The sequence below is a fragment of the Apodemus sylvaticus genome, chromosome 5, assembly GCF_947179515.1.
Source record: "Apodemus sylvaticus chromosome 5, mApoSyl1.1, whole genome shotgun sequence".
Taxonomy (NCBI): Eukaryota; Metazoa; Chordata; class Mammalia; order Rodentia; family Muridae; genus Apodemus; species Apodemus sylvaticus.
Genome location: NC_067476.1, coordinates 42,159,808 through 42,182,699, shown reverse-complemented (window position 1 = coordinate 42,182,699; position 22,892 = coordinate 42,159,808). Strand labels below are relative to the sequence as shown.

Below are 22,892 nucleotides of genomic sequence, written 5' to 3'. Positions count from 1 at the left end.
TGAACTATCTATCATCTATAATAATGATTATACTATCTATTCTTTCATCTATTGCTGCCCTCAGTATCCCAACTGCTACTACTGTCTTGGTTTGGACTCTCATCAACTTTCCTCAAGATTATTAGAACATCTCTATGTTTATATTTAGGTCTACAGACCATCTTGAGGTAATTTTATAGAAAGTTTACGTTCTTGTTCTAGATGACATTATAAATAACCATTGTATCTATACTCTAACCTCAATATCCTAAAGATCTAAACTTTCTTTGAATATCAAATTAATTCATTATATTTTACATAAATGATTTAATATTTATGTACAAAGAAAAACTTGCACATAAATATCTATAGTCACTTCATTCACAGCTATACATGTCATTTAATAGGAATAAAGAAATGCATTTTTTAGAAAATAAAATACAAGCAGTTAAGATGATATTTGATAGGCAAGTAAGTACAGCTTTTAAAATGTAGATTGTATGACTCCCTTAAGAAAATATAGATATTTTAGCCCTAAAAACTTTCACAAATGTCAAACAGTACATATGGCATACTTGCGTCCATTTATCTCCTCCCCAACTTCATATGTTAAATAATCAGCCCGATTGTGACTATTCAGGAAGCTGGGCATTCCATTCATGGAGGCAATTTAAGTTAAATAATGCTATATAGTAAACCATATCTGATTAGCATTATGAAAAGAAGAGACACTAAGGAATCTGTCATGTAAGCACAGAGATACAAAGAAGAAATTTTAGAATAGAGCAAGAAACTACTGCCTAGAAACCAAACATAGAGGCCTCAGCTGCAACCACTCATGTCATAGATTTCCTATCTATAAAACTGTAAGAAAATTAAATACTGTTGTTTAATCCAGCCTGTGGCATCTTGTGATGGTATTCCTGGATAACTAACAGAGAGAGAAAACCTTAACTGAAGTTCTTATGGTAATATTAAATTTCAGGAAAGATTTCATTAAATTGTGAGATTCCTTAGATATTCACTGCATATCATTTAGGCTGACAATGTTTCCTTTAAAGGAATAAATGAACTATAAAGTTTTAGTGGCTATGATTGTACTAAAATTTTGATGTTTTAATTAAAAACACATAAAACTATTTTTTGAGGCAGAATCAAAATACTTCCAAGTTCTAGAAGGATTAGAACCAAGACTGGCATTCTTCTAACCCTGAAAGTAAATCTGATATAATATTTATACATTAGTAAGGAAGATTAATAGCAGAAATCTGAAGTAATTATAGAGCAAGACTGAAAAACATCAAGCTAAAAATAGGTTCTATATTAGTTTTATTATGTGTGTCCTGAATGGAACTACTCACAGAAGTGACTGTTCCAAATAATTCACTTCAGAATGCTAAAATGCACAGCTTATACTCCTAATGAAGCCTAGAGACAGAATTAAAAAATTAATTCGCATCTATCTGTATCTCACCTGTTTATCATTTTATCCATTTCAGTATTGCTCTGGGATGTAGTACAAAGCAGTAATTGAGTTTGCGTCAACTACTTCCGTACAATCAAATCTTGTCTCTAAATTTGCACAAGCTTGTATATTTTGCTGTTGTTATTGTTGTTGTTGCTCTGAATTGTAAGCATAAAGCAAATACAACTAACTTGGACTTCACTGTAATAACTGCTTCTGATCCAAAAAATCTAATGTTTAAGTAAATGAAGAATATAAACATTCAAATGTTACTGGCATATTCAGATTTTTCTACAAGGGCCAAACCAAGATGGCATATATGTAGTGTCTACAAACATATAGGTAATATAATGGATAATATAAGAGAAAATGTTGAATACAGTAGCAGTTCCCCAGTAGACACTGATTTCTGTTCATATTGCCAACCTCCACGGGCTTACTGGAACAAGAAACGAGAACAAATTTTCTCAGGGCCAAGTCATTGTCTTCCTGCTTACTTATACATTATCAACATTTCTGTATTAACCATGATTTAAGAAACAAAGAAATGATCTTAGAATGTGTGTCCTATAATACTATGTCCAACATTTCATTTTGCATCTGACATATCATCTAAGATGAATTCAAGAAACTAACAAACTTATTCTGTGATGAGCTGCAAATTATTGATCCTAATATCAATCACTTTTCAAGATTATATAGAAGTTAACTTTTGCTTTTATAAGTTAAAACCAATTTTTTATTGAAAAGAATGCTTTAGGTTAAGAGCACTGACTGCTCTTCCAAAGGTCTTGAGTCCAAATCTCAGCAACCACATGGTGGCTCACAGCCATCTGTAATGAGATCTGATGCCCTCTTCTGGCACCCAGGTGTACATACACCTCATATACTTAAAAAAATGTGTTTCTCTCGCATAATATATCCTGATTACAGTTTCCCCTCCCTCTGTTCTTCAGAGTTCCTCCTTGCTTGCCCCCCTCCCCAATCCCAATCTGATCTACCCTTCCCTTTCTCTCATTACAAAACAAGGAAGCTTCTAAGGGGTAACAATAAAGCAAGTTAACAAATCAAAACCTAACACATCAGAACTGGGCAGGAAAAAAATGAAAGAAAGAAAGAAGGAAAAAGAAAATGGCACAAGAAACAGAGACTCTCTTGATTCTACACATAAAAATCCCACAAAATCATTAATCTTGAAACCATAATATATATGCAAAGGATTTGTAGTATAAAAGGAAAGAAGAAAGGCCAAACCAATCAGAAGGACAGGTGAATGAGCCCCTGCCAGCTTAACTGCCCCACTCCTTAGACTAGGTTCCCCAAGAAACATTCTGCCACCTCCCCACCTCTACCAAACTGCTTGTCTCATAGCCAGAACTCTGACTCCAATGCCAGCAGTCTCTAGCTGCTCAGGTACAGGTCACACAAGTCAGATCATTCAGAATGACAGACTCCAGATGCAAAGGTACAGGCTACATCAGTCAGAATAGAGATGCCCTGTTGCCAGAAATCAAGCCCACAACCTAGTCAGAGACCCTTAGTGGTTACGAGGTCAAGCAGACTGCCAAAAATCCAGGCTGCAAAGCTCAGAAAACCAAAGAGGAACCAGAAACCACGGAACAAATCACTCATCCAATGAAGACAAGCTCAGAAATCATTGCCTATACCTAAATCATCCCATACTCAGATGCCTGCATGCCAGCGTAAGAACACAAGCAACAGCACCTGGGCAATATGGCACTACCAGAGCCCAGCTATCTTATGGCAGCAAGACCCAAGTATTCCAATGTAGATGAAGCACAAGAAAAAGACCTTAATACTGACTTTGTGAAGATGATAGAGGTCCTTAAAGAAGAAATGGAAAAAAAAACTTTAAAAAATTGGAGAAAAAAATAAAAACTAAAATTAAAAATTATAGAAAATCAATAAATCATATAAGAAATAGATTCATTGGTTTACAAAAAGTTAAATCTAAAATGGCTCTGAAACAAAACATCCAGGAAATCCATAACACTGAAAAAAAACCAAATCTAAGGATAATAGGAATAAAAGAAGATTACTAGTTCAAAAGCCCAGAAAAATCACAGAAGAAAATTTCCCTAACCTAAAGAAAAAGATGCCTTCAGAAGATTATAAAACACCAAATAGATAGGACTAGAAAAGAAAATGCCCCTTCCACATAATAATCAAAACACTAAAAGCACAGAACAATCAAAGAATATTAAAAGCTGCAAGGGACAAAGGCCAAGTAATATAAGAAGGCAGACCTAACAGAATAACATTCAGCTTCCCAACAGAAACTCTAAAGGCTAGAAAGGCCTAGATGAATGTCTTGCAGACACTAAAAGAAAACAGATGCCAGCCCAGACTAAAATACCCAGCAAAACTTTTAATTACCATAGATGAAGAAAACAAGTTAATCCTGAGAAAAGCAAAAGCAACTTCTATCTGCAAGTCAAGTTCTATAGAAGATACTAGAAGGAAAACTCCAGCCCAAGGAGGTTAAATCCACCCAAGAACAATGTAGAAAATAAAAAATTTCACAGCAACAAAAATTAAAAGAATGAAATCATGTACACACACACACACACACACACGCACACACGCACACACTCACACACAAACACTCGAGTGCACTATCATCACTGACATTAAAATAATGGGAATTAACCATTATTAGTCATTACCATATTGCAACATCAAATTGATTCAATTTCCCCACAAAAAGACATGCTAACAGAATGGATATGAAATGATCTATCACTCTTCTGCATAGGAGAAACACATGTTAACATCAAAGATAGATATTATCTCAGAGTAAAGGTCTGGAAAGAAGCACACTGGCATAACCATTCTAATATATAACAAAGTAGATTTCCAAACAAACTTACTCAAAAGAGATGGAAAAGAACATTTCATACTCATTAAAGGAAAAGTCCACCGAGATGACATCTCAATTCTGAACATCTACACACCAAATGCAAGGGCACCTGAATTTGTTAAAGAAACAATACTGAAGTTTAAGTCACACATTGAACTCCACATATTAATAGTGGTTCAAGTGGGACCCCACTCTCACCAATGGATAGGTCTTCCAGACAGAAGCTAAACAGAGAAATAAGGGAACTAACAGATGTTGTGACTCAAATGGATGTAACAAACACAGAACATTTCACCCAAACACAAAAGAACATACTTCACAGAATCATTTCCAAAACTGACTATATATTTTGTCACAAAGTAAGCCTCAACTTACACAAGAAAACTGAAATAACCCCTTGTATTTTATTAGACCACCATGAATTAAAGCTGGACTTCAGTAACAAAAGAAACAACAGAAAGCATACAAATTCATGGAAACTGAACAGCTCTCTACTGAACTACCAATGACTAAGTCAGGAAAAAATTAAGAAAAAAATTACGAGTTACTAAAATTCAATGAAAATGAGGGCATAACATTCTCAAACTTATGGGACACAATGAACACTGTGCTAGGAAGTTCCTAGCACTGCCTTCATAAGAAACTAGTAAGATCTCCTACTAGGTACTTAACAGCACATCTAAAAGCTCCAGAACAAAAGGAAACAGACACACCCAAAAGGTGCAGACAACAGGAAATAATCATTCTTAGGGTTGAAAGCAATGAAACATAAACAACTTGAGAAATACGAAGAATCAATGAAATAAAAGAGCTGCTTCTTTGAAAAAAACCAACTTCAGCAACAAACCCTTTGCCAAAGGAACTAAAAGGCAGAGAGAATATCCAAGAACACAAAATCAGAAATGAAATGGAGGACATGTCAGACACTGAGGCAATCAAAAAAAAAAATCATTATGTTTTACTTCAAAAACCTGAACATCACAAGATAGGAAAATCTAAAAGAAATGGATAGTTTTATTGAGAGATAAGACTTACCAAAGTCAAATCAAGATCAGTTAAACAGTTTAAATATACCTATACCCCTAAGGAAATAGAAGCAGTAATTAAAAGTCACCCAACTGAAAACAGGGCCAGATGATTTTTATGACAGAATTCTACCAGATTTTCAAAGAAGAGCTAATACCAATACTCCTCAAATTTTTCCACAAAATAGAGAGGGAACACTGCCAAACTCATTCTATGAAGCCACAATCACCCTGATACCTAAAACATATAACAATACAACAAAGACAATTTTAGACAAATTTCTCTTAAGAATATTGATACAAAAATACTCAATAAAATACTCAAAAAACAAATCCAAGAACACATCCAAAACATCATCTACCATGATTAAGTAGGCTTCATCCCAGAGATGCAGGGATGGTTTAATATATGAAAATCCATCGTATCTTTACTCCTGTGACCAAGCAGCCAGCTCAGCCAGGTACACAGGGAATACCAGAGTGAAAGATTGCTCTGGAAACAGCCCTCCAGGGCTCAACTTGCACCCAGGAGCTGGGCAGCCCCACAACTCTCTGGGCACTTACCTACCAGGGAGCATCTAACCTGCAGGCAGTCCTATGGTTAAAGGGAGTCCTGCATTAGGAGGTGGGGCCACCACCATCTTTGCTCCTGTGACAGTGGGGAGGGGTAGAATGGAAGGCAGGAATTACCAGAGTAGAAGATAGCTTAGGACACACCCCCCTCCAGGACTCTGCCTGCATCCAGGGGTTCAGCAGAACCACAGCAATCTGGGCCAGGGGAAAGTAGGTCACCCAGAATTGCTGAGATGGGCTTGCAGGCAAACCAGAGAGGCAAGCACCAGCCAGTGACAGCAGGACCAACTAACCCAAGAGATAACCAGATGACAAAAGGTAAATGTAGGAACATTGCTAACAGAAATCAAGGCAACATGGCACCATCCGAACCCAATTCTCCCACAACAGCAAGTCCAGGATACCCCAACACACCAGGAAAGCAAGATTTGGATTTAAATTTACAGCTAATGATGCTGATGGGGCTCTTCATGGAGGGCTTCAAGAAGGACATAAATAACTCCCTTGAAAAAATACAGGAGAACACAAGTAAACAGAGAGAAGCCCTTGAAGAACTAAAGGAAAACACAATAAAACAGGTGAAGGAATTGAACAAACCTCCAGGTCTGAAAGAAGGAGGTAGAAATAATAATGAAATTACAAAGGGAGACAACTCTGGACATAGAAAACCTAGGAAAGAAGTCAGGAGTCATGAATACAAGTATCAACAACAGAATACAAGAGATAGAAGAAAGAATCTCACATGCAGAAAATACCATAGAAAGCATTGACACAACAGTCAAAGAAAATGAAAAATGCAAAAAGCTCCTGACTCAAAACATCCTGGGAAATCCAGGACAAAATGAGAAGACCAAACCTAAGGATTATAGGTTTATAAGAGAGTGAAAATTTCCAACTTAAAGGGCCTGTAAATGTCTTTAACAAAATTATAGAAGAAAACTTCCCTAACCTAAAGAAAGAGATACCCATAAACATACAAGAAGCCTACAGAACTCCAAATAGATTTGACCAGAAAAGAAATTCCTCCTGTCACATAATAATTAAAACACCAAAAGTACTAAACAAAGAAAGAATATTAAAAGCAGTAAGGGAAAAAGGTCAAGTAACATATAAAGGTAGACCTATCAGAATTACACCGGATTTCTCACCAGAGACCATGAAAGCCAGAAGAGCCTGGGCAGATGTCATACACACTCTTAGGGAACACAAATGTCAACCCAGACTGCTATATCCAGCAAATCTCTCAATTACCATAGATGGAGAAATCAAGGTATTTCATGACAAAAACAAATTTACACAGTATCTTTCCACAAATCCATCCCTTCAAAGGATAATGAATAGAAAACACCAACAAAAGGAGGGAAACTACACACTATAAGCAAGAATTAATATTCTTTCAAAAAACTCAAAAGAAGGTAACCACACAAACATAAAAATTACATCAAAAATAGCAGGAAGCAACAATCACTATTACTTAATATCTTTTAACATCAATGGACTCAATTCCCCAATAAAAAGACATAGACTAACAGATTTGATTTGCAAATAAGACCCAACATTTTGCTACATACAGAAAGCATATCTCAGTGTCAAATACAAACACTATCTCTGTGTAAAAGGCTGGAAAACAGTTTTCCAAGCAAATGGTCCCAGGAAACAGGTTGCCATTCTAATATCCAATAAAATAGACTTTCAACAAAAAGGCATCAAAAAAGACACAGAAGGACACTTTATACTCATCAAAGGAAAAGTCTACCAGGAAGAACTATCAATTCTCAACATCTATGCTCCAAATACAAGGGCACCCACATTTGTAAGGGAAACTTTACTAAAGCTTAAAGTACACATCGCACCCCACACAATAATTGTGGGTGACTTCAACACCCCACTCTCATCAATGGACAGATCAGGGAAATACAAACTAAACAGAGACACAGTGAAACTAACAGAAGTTTTGGACCAAATGGATTTAATAGATATCCATAGAACATTTCATCCTATATCAAAAGAATATACCTTCTTCTCAGCACCTCATGCTACCTTCTCAAAAATTGACCATATATTGGTCATAAAACAGACCTCAACAGATATAAGATCGAGCTAATTCCATGCCTTTTATCAGGTCACAATGGAGTAAGGGTGGTCTTCAATAGCAACAAAACCAACAGAAAGCCCATATACACATGGAAGCTGAACAATGCTCTACTCAATGATACTTTGTTCAAGGAAGAAATAAGAAAAGAAATCAAAGACTTTTTAGAATTTAATGAAAATGAAGGCACAACATACCCAAATTTAAGGGACACAATGAAAGCAGTGCTAAGAGGAAAACTCATAGCTCTGAGTGCCTCCAAAAAGAACGTAGAGAGATCATACACTAGCAGCTTAACAGCACACCTGAAAGCTTTAGAACAGAAAGACGCTAATACACCCAAGAGGAGTAGAAAACAGGAAACCATCAAACTCAGGGCTGAAATCAAACAAGTTGAAACAAAAAGAACTATACAAAGAATCAACAAAACCAGGTTCTTTGAGAAAATCAACAAGATAGATAAACCCTTAGCCAGACTAACCAGAGGGAACAGAGACAGTATCCAAATTAACAAAATCAGAAATGAAAAGGGAGAAATAACAACAGAAACTGAGGAAATTCAAAAAAATATCATATCCTATTATAAAAGTCTGTACTCAACACAACTGGAAAATCTGGATGAAATGGACAGTTTCCTAGACAGATAATAACTACCAAAGTTTAATCAGGATCAGATAAACCATCTAAACAGTCCCATAACCTCTAAGAAATAGAAGTGGTCATTGACAGTTTCCCAACCAAAAAAAGCACAGGACCAGATGGTTTTAGTGCAGAATTCTATCAGACCTTCAAAGAAGACCTAATACCAATACCCTTCAAACCATTCCACAAAGTAGAAACAGAAGGGACACTACCCAACTCGTTCTATGAAGCCACAATTACGCTGATACCAAAACCACACAAAGATCCAACAAAAAAGAGAACGTTACAACAATTTCCCTTATGAATATTGATGCAAAAATACTCAATAAAAGTCTTGTCAACTGAAACCAAGAATACATCGAAATAATTATTCACCATGATCAAGAAGGCTTCATCCCAGGGATGCAGGGGATGGTTCAATATATAGAAATCCATCAATGTAATCCACTACATAAAAATCTCAAAGAAAAAAAATACATGGTCATTTCATTAGATGGTGAAAAAAATCATTTAATAAAATTCAGCATCCTTTCATGTTAAAGGTCTTGGAAAGAACAGGAATTCAAGGCCCATAACTAAACATAATAAAACAATATACAGCAAACCAGTACCCAACATCAAAGTAAATGGAGAGAAACTTGAAGCAATCCCACTGAAATTAGGGATTAGACAAGGCTGCCCTCTCTCTCCATATCTATTCAATATTGTACATGAAGTTCTAGCTAGAGCAATTAGAAAACAAAAGGAGGTCAAACGAATACAAATTGGAAAGGAGAAAGTCAAATTATCACTATTTGCAGATGATATGATAGTATACTTAAATGGCTCAAAAAAACTCCACCAAAGAACTCCTACAACTGATAAACAACTTCAACAAAGTGACTACATATAAAATTAACTCAAGCAAATCACTAGCCTTCCCATACTCAAAGGATAAACAGGCTGAAAAAGAAATTAGGGAAATGACACCCTTTACAATAGTCACAAACAATATAAGTATCTTGGTGTGACTCTAACCAAACAAGTGAAAGATCTATATGACAGGAACTTCAAGTCTTTGAAGAAAGAAGTCGAAGAAGACCTTAGAAGATGGAAAAATATTCCACGCTCTTTGATTGGCAGGATTAATAAAGTAAAAATGGCCATCTTGCCAAAAGCGATATACTGATTCAATGCAATCCCCATCAAAATCCCAACTCAGTTCTTCATAGAGTTAGAAAGAGGAATTCTCAAATTCATCTGGAATGACAAAAAACCCAGGATAGTACACCGGACCTCAAGCAGTACTACAGAGCAATAGTATTAAAAACTGCATGGTATTGGTACAGTGACAGGCAGGTAGATCAATGGAATAGAATTGAAGACCCAGAAATGAAACCACACAATTATGGTCACTTGATCTTTGAGCTATAACTATCCGATGGAAAAGAATAACTTTTTCAAGAAATGGTGCTGATTCAGCATGGAGAAGAATGCAAATCAATCCATTCTTACTTCCATGTACTAAGCTTAAGTCCAAGTGGATAAAGGACCTCCACATAAAACCAGACACACTGAAACTAATAGAAAAGAAACTGAGGAAGAGCCTTGAGCACATGGGCACAGGGGAAAAGTTCCTGAACAGAACATAAATAGCTTATGCTCTAAGATCAAGAATTGACAAATGGGACCTCATAAAATTACAAAGTTTCTGTAAGGCAAAGGACACTGTCAAAAGGACAAAATGGCAATTCGCAAATTGGGAAGAGATCTTTACCAACATTACATCTGACAGAGGGCTAATATCCAATATATACAAAGAACTCAATAAGGTAGACTCCAGAGTGCCAAATAACCCTATTAAAAAATGGGGTACTGAGCTAAACAAAGAATTTTCACTTGAGGAATATAGAATGGCTGAGAAACACCTAAAGAAATGTTCAACATCCTTAGTCATCAGGGAAATGCAAATCAAAACAACCCTGAGATTTCACCTCACACTAGTCAGAATAGCTAAGATCAAAAATTCAGGAGAAAACAGGTGCTGGAGAGGATGTGGAGAAAGAGGAACACTCCTCCACTGCTGGTGAGGTTGCAAGCTGGCACAACCAATCTGGAAATCAGTATGGCGGTTCCTCAGAAAACTGGGCATGGTACTATCGGAGGACCCTGCTATACCAGTCCTGGGCATATAACCAGAGGATTCCCCAGCATATAATAAGGACACATGCTCCACTATGTTCATAGCAGCCATATATATAATAGCCAGAAGCTGCAAAGAACCCAGATATTTCTTAATGGAGAAATGGATACCGAAAATGTGGTATATTTACAGTATGGGATACTACTCGGCTATTAAAAACAATGCATTTATGAAATTCTTAGGCAAGTGGGTGTAACTGGAGAATGTCATCCTAAGTGAAGCGACCCAATCACAAAAGAACACACATGGTATGCACACACTGATAAGCAGATATAGCCCAGAAGCTCGGAATACCCAGGAAACAATTCACATATCAAATGATGCCCAAGAAGAAGGAAGGAAAGGCCAGGTCCAGGAAAAGCTCAGTGAAGAGGTGTAGAGGAATACCAGGATAGGGAAATGGGAAGCGGGTGATTGGGGAACAGGGGGAGGGAAGAGGGTTTATGGGACTTTGGGGAGGGGGAATCCAGGAAAGGAGATATCATTTGAAATGTAAATAAAGAATATATCGATTAAAAAGAAGAAAATCCATCAATGTAATCTACTTTCTAAAGTAATTGAAAGAAAAACACATAATCACCTCAGTAGATGCTAAAAATAGCTTTTGACAAAATCCAGCACCCTTTCATGAATCTGATATCATGGATAGAAGGCACATAGGTAAACATAATACAGCAATAAACAGCAAGGTAATAACCAACATCAAATTAAATGGAGAGAAATTTAAAGAAATTTCACTAAAATCATGACAAGGCCGCCCACTCTCTCCTCATCTATTCAATATAATTTTTGAAGATTTAGCCTGAGCATTAGACAGCTAACGGATACAAAGGGGATACAAATTTGAAAGTAAGAGATCAGTGCCCAGAGCTGATCTTGTGCCACAGCACTCCATATCCAAATACCACCAGGAGAGAACTGGTTTCCCAAAAGTGCAGTAACCCCTGTGACCACCACTTCTGTTCAAATTCCTGGCCCAAGAAGGACCTGCTCAAAGCCATCAGGACACAGGAAGCAAGGAAAAGCTGGGCACAGAATCCTTCCTGTTTCTATTTGCACTCTCGAGCTAACCCTGTACCACAGCTCTCCATACCCAAATTCCTCCTGGACAGAACTGGTGTTCCAGGAGTACTGGCACAGAGGCTTATAGGAGGGGCAAGTCACATTCAGAGACAACAAGACCAGCTAACACCAGAGATAACCAGATGATGAGAGGCAAGGGAAGAACATAAGAAACAGAAACCAAGCCTACTTGGCATTATCAGAACCCAGTTCTTAACAGCACACCTGAAAGCTCTAGAACAAAAAGAAGCAAATATACCCAAGAGGAGTAGATAGCAGGAAATAATCAAACTCAGGGATGAAATTTACCAAGTAGAAACAAAAAGAACTATAGACAGAATCAACAAAACCAGGAGCTGGTTCTTTGACAAAAATCAATAAGATAGATAAATTCTTATCCAGACTAGCCAGGGGTCACAGAGACAGTACCCAAATTAACAAAATCAAAAATGAAAAGGGAGACATAAGAACAGAAAGTGAAGAAATTAAAAAAAAATCAGATCCTACTACAAAAACCTATACTCAACAAAACTGGAAAATCTGGATGAAATAGACAATTTTCTAGAAAGATACCAAATACCAAAGTTAAATCAGGATCAGATAGACTATCTAAACAGTCCCATAAACCATAAAGAAATAGAAGCATTCATTAAAAGTCTCCCAACCAATAAAAGCCCAGGACCAAATGGGATTATTGCAGAATTCTATCAGACCGTCAAAGAAGACCTAATACCAATTCTTTTCAAACTATTCCACAAAATAGAAACAGAAGAAACACTGCCCAATTTATTCTATGAAGCCACAGTTACAGTGCATATTCTCCCTTGGAGATGGAATGGTTTCTGTGTAATCAGGAACTTGTCACAATTTCCTTTCATAGTGGACTTCATAAGAGATTTTTTTCTACTGCTATCCTGTTTAATGTTCCAAATAGATTTTAAAAACTGGGAAAAAAAGAATAGCAAAAAGAAAATAAAAGTGGATATTCATATTTAAAATAAAATAAAATGTGTATATTATGACTAAAAAAAGGAAGAAATCTAAGTATCAATATTTGTAGATGGCATAATAAGGTACATACTTTTGTACAATACTATACAAAAATCTGACCAGGAAGCTCCTACAGCACCTTCAGCAAAGTGACTGGATACAAAATTAACTAAAATAAAAAAGTAAAACAAAAACAAAAGCAAAAACAAACAAAAAAACAGGTAGCACTCCTTTAAACAAAGAGTAAATGGAACCAAGAAAGAAACCAGGGAAATAACACCCTTGACAATAGCCACAAATAACATAAAATATCTTGGTGTAACTCTAACCAAGTAAGTAAAAGATCTAAATGACAAGAAATTCAAGACTCTGATGAAAATATCAGAAGGTAGAAAATCTGCTATACTCATGGATCTATATGATTAACATAGTAAAAATAGCCGTCATTCCAAATGGAATCTATAGATTAAATGCAATAACCAGCAAAACTCCAGCACAACACTTTACAGACCTTGAAAGAACAATAGCAACTTCATATGAAAAACCCAAAGCCCAGGAAATAGTACTGTACAATAAAAGAATAGTTAGAGATATCACATTCCTTGACCTCAATCAGAGCAATAGTTATAAAAACTTCATGTTATTGACATAGAAACAGGTTGATCAATGGAGCAGAATCAAAGACCCAGAATTAAATTCACACACATATCCACCCCTGATTTTTGATAAAGAAGCCTGAAATACACAGTGGACAAAGAAAGCCTCTTCAACAAATGGTGCTATTCTAACTGGATGTCTGCCTATAGAAGAATGAAAATAGATCTGTATCTATCACCCTGTTCAAAACTCAAGCCCAAGAGGAGGAAAGACCTTAATATAAAACCAGATACCAAGGTAGAAGAGTAAGCAGGAAAGTGTCTTGAATGCATTGGCAAAGGAGATTAAGTTCCTGAAAAGAACAACAGTGCAGAACTAAGATCAATAATTAATAAATAGAACCTCATAAAAATGAGAAGCCTCTGTAAGGCAAAGGACATCGTCAAAAGGACAAAATGGCAGCTTACAGACTGGGAAAATACTTTCATCAACCCTGTACCTGACAGAAGGCTTATATCCAAAATATATAAAGAATTAGAACTCAAGAAACTAGACATTAACAAACCTAATAATATAATTTAAAGATTAGATATCTAAACAGAGACTTCTCAAGAAATCTCTTTAGTAAATATTATTTGTAACGTCATGTTTTTCCATCCATCCATCTCATTCCCAGGAATAACAACTCCAACACTAATATTTATAAATAAATTTTAGAGCAATAGATTTGGTTCTATTCCCCAATCTAGCTCATATTTTAATTACCCATTTATTTTACTCTAAGTCATGCACTATGGCTGGTTACCTGGTCCTCTTCATTTATATATGGGTGAATCACCAGCACTTGACTGTGTTCCCAGAATTCCTTTCTCTCTACCAGATGTCCCACCTTCTATTCTTGCCTCAGCTCTGAGCCATTTATTGACAGGTGATGCTTCCATTCACCTCAAGATTATCTCTACAAATCTCTAATGGCTGAGAAGCACTTAAAGAAATGTCCAACATACCTAACGATCAGGGAAAAGCATATCAGAACAACTCTGAAATTCTTACACCAGTTAGAATCACTAAAATCAAAGACACCGTGACAGCTCGTGCTGGTGAGCATGTTGAGCAATGAGAACACTCCTTCATTGCTGAAGGAAGTGCAAGCTTGTACAGTCACTTTGGAAATCCATATGGTGGTATCTCAGAAAATTGGAAATTGATCTACCTCAAGTCCCAGCTACACCATTCCTGGCCATATTCCCAAAGGATACTCCATCCTACCACAAGGATATTTGATCAACTATGTTCACAACATATAGCTGTACTTATAGTATCCAGAACCGGGAAACAAGCAAGATGTCCCACGACCAAAGAATGGATAAAGAAAATGTGATACATTTACACAATGGAGTATTACTCAGCTACTAAAAAACAATTTCATCGTGGGATTGATAGTCAAGGGATGAACTAGGAAAGATCATCCTGAATGAGGTAACCTAGACCCAGAAAGACAAACATGGTATGTGATCACTTCTAAGTGGATATTAGTTGTAAAGTAAAAGATAGGCAAACTATAATAAACAGACCCAAAGAAGTTAAAACAAGGAGGGCTGGGGATGGTAGAGTAAGGGGTACCTGAATCCCACTGAAAAGGGAAACAGAATAGACATCAAGAGTGGAGGGGAAAGGGGACTGGACAGTGGTTGTGGGTGGGAATGGGTTCAAGAGGCATTAGGTGAGGAGAAGACAGAGGGAAAGAGTAATGGGAGAGACAAATGGAATTTGTGAGCTTCTCTGGGATAAGCTAGAAACCTGAAGCAATAGAAATTCCCAGGAATAGATGAGGGTAACCCTAGCTAAGATTCCTAACAATGAGGTATATGGATCTCAACTGGCCATTTCTTGTAACCAGGCAAGACTTCCAATGGATGGATTGAGAAAACAACCCAGCTATAAAACCTTCGACCTATAATTTATCCTGCCTACAAGATGTGCTGGAATAAAGATAGCACAGAAATTGTGGGAGTATCCAACCAATGACTGATCTAACTTGAGACCCATGCTTTGAGAGTAAGCCCACCCTTGACACTGCCCAGAGAGTCAGGAACCAGAGGCTGGATAGCCCATAGACCCAAGATAGAACCAAAGACAAATTGAAAAAAAAAAGTCAATGAAATGATTCCTAATGACATTCTGCTATACTAGTAGATTGCCTTGGTGCTGTTTGTATTTTGATGCTAATCCTGCACCCAACTACAAGAGGAGTGGATCACGTACACAGATGATTCCATGTGAACAATGTTTCCATTTTAACTGGTCAAATAAAGGCTAGAGCCTGTGATTGGGTAGTGAAAGAAAAAGGTGAGACTGGAAGTTTAAGAGAAGAGAGAGGAAGGAAGAAAGGATAAGATGAGACAGGAGAGAGAGAGAGAGAGAGAGAGAGAGAGAGAGAGAGAGAGAGAGAGAGAGAGAGAGAGAGAGAGAGAGAGAGAGATGGAGGAAAAGGAGGTGGATAATGGAGCAGGACCAAGTGGCTTGGAGGAGCCACAAGCAGAAAGGGATCTCCTAGCTGGGGAATAGTGTAGTGATATATCTGCCCAGTCTAGGTATGCAGCTTATAAATATTATAGCTGAGTTGTGTGTTCTTTGCACGGGTCTGTTGGGGCTAGGGATTTAACTATACACATCTAGCTAGTATTCAATATTAAGGCTGTCTGACGTTTTCCATTTGTGACAATTTAGGTAGGCAAGAGAGAGGGCGAAACTGATGAGCAGTCATTGGTGGTCCATGTGGCCAACCGCCCAGGCTGCAGTCTGTGGAACATGAGTAGTAGCTCCAGGCATTCTCTGGAAGGACAGGTTTGGGTAGCTTAGCAAGCCAGCCATGGGAATTAGGGCCAGAAGGCCATTTTTTGGCATTGGGAAAGGAGGAACAGGTGGTGGGCAGGAGGAGGGCTACTGATTCTAAAGTCTAGCAGGAGCTAGCATGATTTTTCAAATTATGTGCAACAAACATCTTGCCCAATTATCATCAGAGAGGCTTTACTGATCAGCTGATGGAAACAGATGCAGAAACCTACAGCCAAATTACAGAATTTGGGACCCTTTGCCCCTAATGGATTGCCTGCTCTATCCTTAATAGAAGAGGTGCCTAGAATTATTGCAACTTGATATGCCATGGCTGTTTGATCTGAGGCTGGCCATTGGGGGGGGGGAGTAGACAAAGAAAGGAAAGAGGGGAGGTGGAAAGGAATGGGGATGGTTGGGAGAGGAGAGGTAATTCTGGTCAGAATTTAAAATTAATAAAGTTAAATTAAATTAACAAGAAGAAAAATTAAATAAACCTCTATACAACATTATGAGACTAGGAATCTCCAAAGATGATGTCGAGTTTGTTTTCTGTTGGTCATCTACTACTAGGCATACAGCTCACCCTTAAAAGTTGTCTGTTGATTCTCCTACCACTACTCCACTCACCTTGAACAGACATACTGGCCATAACAATACAGGTGAATCCCTTCCTGAATCCATCTTCCATGCTTGCTGAGTCTTCTGAGGCATGTCCAGCTGCCCTTAGCAGCCAGCTATCCCAGCCAGACCTCCATTCCCCCACCATCTCTCCTCCCATGTTCATCAGATCTGCTAATCCTAAACCATACAGTCCAAAGATACCCACCAGAGGCCTGCCATGTCAGGATCATCAAGGCTAGGTCCTCTCCTGATACTACAACAGTAACTCCCAGGACCAAAGCCATCTAGATGGCTAAAAGTCCTCAAAAAAAAAAAAAAAAACCCTACAATCAACAAAAGCTAAGGCAATATGACACCATCAGAGCACAGGTATACTACTAGAGCAAGCCCTGGATATCCTCATAGAACCAAAGCACAAGAAAATGAGCTTAAATTTGATTTTTTAAAGATGATAAAGGCCTTTAAAGGGGAAATGAATACAGAAAAATACAATCAGGTAGAAGATTTAAAGAGGAAACAAATACATCCCTTAAAGAAATACAAGAAAATACAATTAAACAGGTGAAGGAAAAAAGTAAACAATGTTCAAGACCTGTAAGTGAAAATAGAAATGATTAAAAAAAATCCAACAAATTGAATGATGGAAGAGAGAATTTCAGGCATAGAAGATACAACAGAAGAAATTGATAAATCAGTCAAGAAAATGTTAAATCTAAAAAATCCCTGGTATAAAACATCCAGGAATTCTGGGATACCAAAAATGAGCTAACCTAAGAATAATCTGAATAGAAGAATGTGAAGAGTCGCAGCTCCAGAAAATATTTTCAACAAAATCATAGAAGAAAAATTTCCCAATTTAATGAAAAAGATGCCTATAAACATACAAGAAGCTTAAAGATGCCTCAGTTCTTAATAGCTATGCCGCAAACACAAGAATACCCACACTTGTAAAAGAAAAATTGCTAAAACTTAAGTCCACCCAATAATAGTGGGAGACTTCAACACAAGACTCTTATCAATCAACAGGTCATCAACACAAAAACTAAAGAAATAAATAATGAAACTAACAGATGTGAATCAAGTGGGCCTAACAGATATCTACAGAATACTTCACCCAAACACAAAAGAATGCCTTTTTCTCAGCATCTCAAGGACCCGTCTCCAAAATTGGCCATATAGTCCACTATAAACCAAACCTCAGCAGAAATTGAAATAATACCTTGTATCTTATCAGAACATCATGGTTTAAAGCTGAACTTCAACAACAGAAACACTAGAAAGCCCATATACTCTTCAAAACTGAATAACTCTCTATTCAGTGATCTCTGGGTCATGGAAAAAAATAAAGAAATTAAAGACTTTCTCGAAGTCAATGAAAATGAAGGCAAAACAAACCCAAAATTGCGGGACATAATGAAAGCAGTGCTAAGAGGAAAGTTCATAGCACAAAGTGCCTTCATAAAGAATTAGAAATTTCGCACATCAGCAATTTAAAAATACATCTAAAAGCTCTAGAAATAAAGATGCAACATGCTGAAGAGCAGTAGAAGGTGGAAAATAATAAAATAAGGGCTTAAATATTCCAATATCTCATATGAAATATCCTCAAACTACTCCATAAATAGAAACAGAAGGAACACTGCCAAACTTATTCTGTGAGGCCACAGTCATCCTGATACCTAAACCACATAAGGACTCAACAAAGAAAGAGAATTTCAGACCAATTTCTCTTATGAACATTGATGCAAAAATACTCAATAAAATATTCACAAACTGAATCAAGGAATACAATAAATAAAAATGTATCAATGTAATTCATATATAAATAAACCAAAAGAAAAAAATCACATGGTCATCTCATTAGATGCTGAATAATCTTTTGACAAGGGCAACACTCCTCCATTGATGCTGGGAGTGCAGACTTGTACAACCACTTTGGAAATCAATTTGGAAATTTCTCAGAAAACTGGAAATAGTTCTACCTTAAGATCAGGCTATATCACGCACTCCTAAACATATAACCAAAATATACACACTATACCACAAGGACACTTGCTCAACTATGTTCATGACAGCTTTATTCATACTAGCCAGAAACTAGAAATAACCTGGATGTCCCTCAATTGAGTAATAGATAAAGAAAATGTAGTACATCTATACAATGGAATACTATTCAGCCTTAAAAAAAACAAAGACATCATGAATTTCACAGGCAAATTGGGTGGGACTTGAAAATATCATCATGAGTGAGGTAATGAAGACCTAAATGGACACACATGGTATGTACTCATTTATAAGTGGATATTAGCCATGAACTACAGGATATCCATGCTACACTCCATCGACCTAAAGAAGCTGAACAAGAAGAAAGGCTTCAATCTAATTTAGAAGGGCGAGTAAAAGAGTCATAGGAGGCATATTGAGGGAGGGGGAACAGGGTGAGGGTCAGGATCAGGTGTGGGGAGAGATAGGAGAGAAGGCCAGAGAGCCAGGAGAATGACTAGAAATCACCAGCATTGGAGGGCATCTCAAGGACATGCCAAACCTGGGATAAGCATGGCTCCCAGGAATCAATGGGGTGACCTTAGCTAAGATTTACAGCAGAAGGGATATGGAACCTGAAGAGGCTGTGTCCTGTAGCCAGGCAGAAACACCATTGAAATGATAAGAGCACCAACCCACCCACAACTCTTTTGACTCCCAAAATCATCCTGTAAAGGAAATGCAGGGACTGGGATGCAGTAGACTGAGGGTATGGCTAATCAATGACCAGCTGAACTGTAGATCCTTCCTAGTGTAAGCACCAATCCCTGACACTATTTATGATACTCTGTTATACTTGCAGACTGGACTCTAGCATAAAGGTCCTCTGAGAGGCTCCACCCAAAGATCACTCAGACAGATGCAGATACCTACCGACAACCACTGGATGGAGCTCGGGACTCTTATGGGAGGGTTGGGGGAAGAATTGAAGGCCCTGAAGTGGATAGGAACTCCACAGGAAGACCAACAGAGTCAACTAACTTGGACCCTTGGGAGCTCTCAGACACTGAACCACCAACCAAAGAGGATACACATGCTGGACCTATTCCCTATACCTCTGCCACACACACACACATATCTACAGAAGATGTGTGGTACAGTCTTCATGTGGGTTCCCCAACAACTGGAGCAGGGGCTGTCCCTAAAGCTGTTGCCTGTGTGTGGGCTGCCTTGTCTGGCCTCAGACAGGATACATCTAGCCCTGCAGAAACTTAATGTGCCAGGGTTGGGGAATATTCAGGGGGCCCTCTACACTCTTAGAGAATAAAGGGAGAGGGGATGGCAGGACAGATTATGTGAGGCTGGGACCAGGAGTGCGGGCAGGATTCTAAGTGAATTTTTAGAGGAATGAAAATCAATCCATTCTTATTTCCTTGTACAAAGCTCAAGTCCAAGTGGATCAAAGACCTCCACATAAAACCAGATATTCTGAAAATAATAGAAAAGAAAGTGGTGAAGAGCCTTAAGCACCTGGGCACAGGGGAAAAGTTCCTGAACAAAACACCAATAGCTTATGCTCTAAGATCAAGAATTGACAAATGGGACCTCATAAAATTACAAAGCTTTGGTAAGGCGAAGGACACTGTCAATAGGAAATAAACAGCAACCAACAGATTGGAAAAAAGATCTTTACCAACCCCACATCCCATAGAGGGATAATATCCAATATATACAAAGAACTCAAGAAGTTAGACTCCAGAGAACAAATAACTCTATTAAAAATGGAGTACAGAGCTAAACAAAGAATTCTCAACTGAGGAAACTCAAAGGTCTGAGAAGCACCTAAAGAAATGTTCAACATCCATAGTCATCAGGGAAATGCAAATCAATGCAACCCTGAGATTCCACCTCACACCAGTCAGAATGGCTAAGTTAAAAAACTCAGGTTACAGTAAATGGTGGCGAGGATGTGGAGAAAGAGAAAAAATTCCTCCATTGCTAGTGGGATTGCAAGCTGGTACAACCACTCCGGAAATCAGTTTGGTGATTCCTCAGAAAATTGGACATACTATTAACCTGAGGACCCAGTTATACCACTCCTGGGCATATACCCAGAGGGTTCCTGGCATGCAATAAGGACACCTGCTCCACTATGTTCACAGTAGCCTTATTTATAAATGCTGAAAACAAAGAAATGTTCAACATCATTAGCTCAGGAAGATGCAAATTAAAACTACTTTGAGATTTTATCTTCCATCTCTCAGAATGGCTAACATCAATAAAACAAAACAAAGCAACAACAAATTCTATAGTTGTATATACAAAGAAGGGTTCATTTTACAACAAAAACACCGTATCAGGCATGCTCATTGCTCCGCTAGTCACAATAGATACAAATTTGAAATAACATGGATGTCCCTCTAAGAAGAATGGATAAAGAAATTATGGTATTTTTAAACATACAGTATTACTCAGCCATTAAAGCACATGAAATTTTCAGGCAAATACATGGAACTAGAAAAAATTTTCCTGAGTGAGGTAACCCAGACTCAAAATGACAAATATGCTATATATTTGCCTATATGTGGGTATTCGCTACTAAGTCAATGATAACAAGCTACTCTCTGTCAGCTGATTTAGGACAGAAGGAATAACTAGTAGATTTCCACTCAAACCAATTATCTATAAATAATACACTAGTTTGCTTTTTGTTGCTGTGGATTATCCAAAAACCAACTTGTAGAGGAAAAGGGTTTAGTTCATTTTACATCTTATAATCCCATCATCAAGAGAAGCTAGGCGGGGAGCTCAAACCTGAAGGCAGGACATGCAACAGAGGTCATGGAGGAACACTTCTTACTGTCATACTCTCTTACTTATGCTTATCTAGCCTTTTTACATAGTTCAGTCCCATCTGCCTGTGGATGGTGCAACACAATGGTCTGGGCCCTCTCAAAGATAGTCAATAAATGATCCACAAATATTCCCACAGGACTACAGATCCAGGCATCAAGTGAGGATTTTTCTCCTCAGGTGTCTCAAGATGACAACAAAACTAACTAGTACAGATGATAATCAAAATAGATCAGCTGTTTGATGCAATTAACTTTTGGGATGGTTTGTTATACTACCAAGACCAGTGGACAAGAAGAATTTGGAACAAAAAATTTTAAATTATAAAGGCTTCATAAATATAAAATACAGTTCTAAAAGAAATGGGGCAAAATAAATGATTCTCATTGGAAAATAACTCTGACAGATATATCAAAGAAAAATAAATGATGAAGACATAAAGTATTCATTCTAAGTATGGTTACCATTGGTTGTGATAAGAAACTGTGTAAGGATGAATCCAAGGATACTAGAAAATGTAAGATGTATATTACCAACATAATGCCTCCCTTGGTACAACATAGTTGCTTTGTGCAGTGTTGTGACAGAAAAGATTAGAAAAGGCTTCATGCCCCTAATGCTTAGAGTTTTTAATGGTCTCAACAGTAGAAGAGTTGAGATCTCTGTACAAGTTAAAAACATGTCACCCTGTATGCTCTGTAAGACACTAATGTCCAATGACAAAATGTTAAGAACTGCCACTTTCGACATTTTTTGTTAAAATTATTTATAAAATCTGCTATATCTATATGTAAATATTGAATACAGAACTTTAGCCAAAGACAAATGTTTAAAAATGAGTAAAGAAGAAATTTAAATCATAAATAAAGATACACAATGAGAAGTTACTACTAAAGTATGATAAGTACAGTACAGACAGCAATGGAATACATTCAAGATTTCATATTAAGAACCACTAAGGAAACATCAAACAAGAGTGAGTCTGGATCTCCTCATAAAAATTACAATTGACTCTAGCTAAAATAAGCCAAAACACAAGAAAGGATTTTCTCTTGCGTATAAACCAATACGAGGCTTCGAAACTATGGAAAATAGTTCTGTTTCAAAAA

At 37.4% G+C, this 22,892-nt stretch overlaps 1 protein-coding gene across 3 annotated transcripts in view; it reads right to left on the bottom strand.

Moving 5' to 3' along the window:
- The window catches only part of Slc4a10 (solute carrier family 4 member 10), a 179,051-nt gene that overhangs the window by 135,752 nt on the left and 20,407 nt on the right, over positions 1-22,892 (bottom strand). The window lies entirely within an intron of this gene.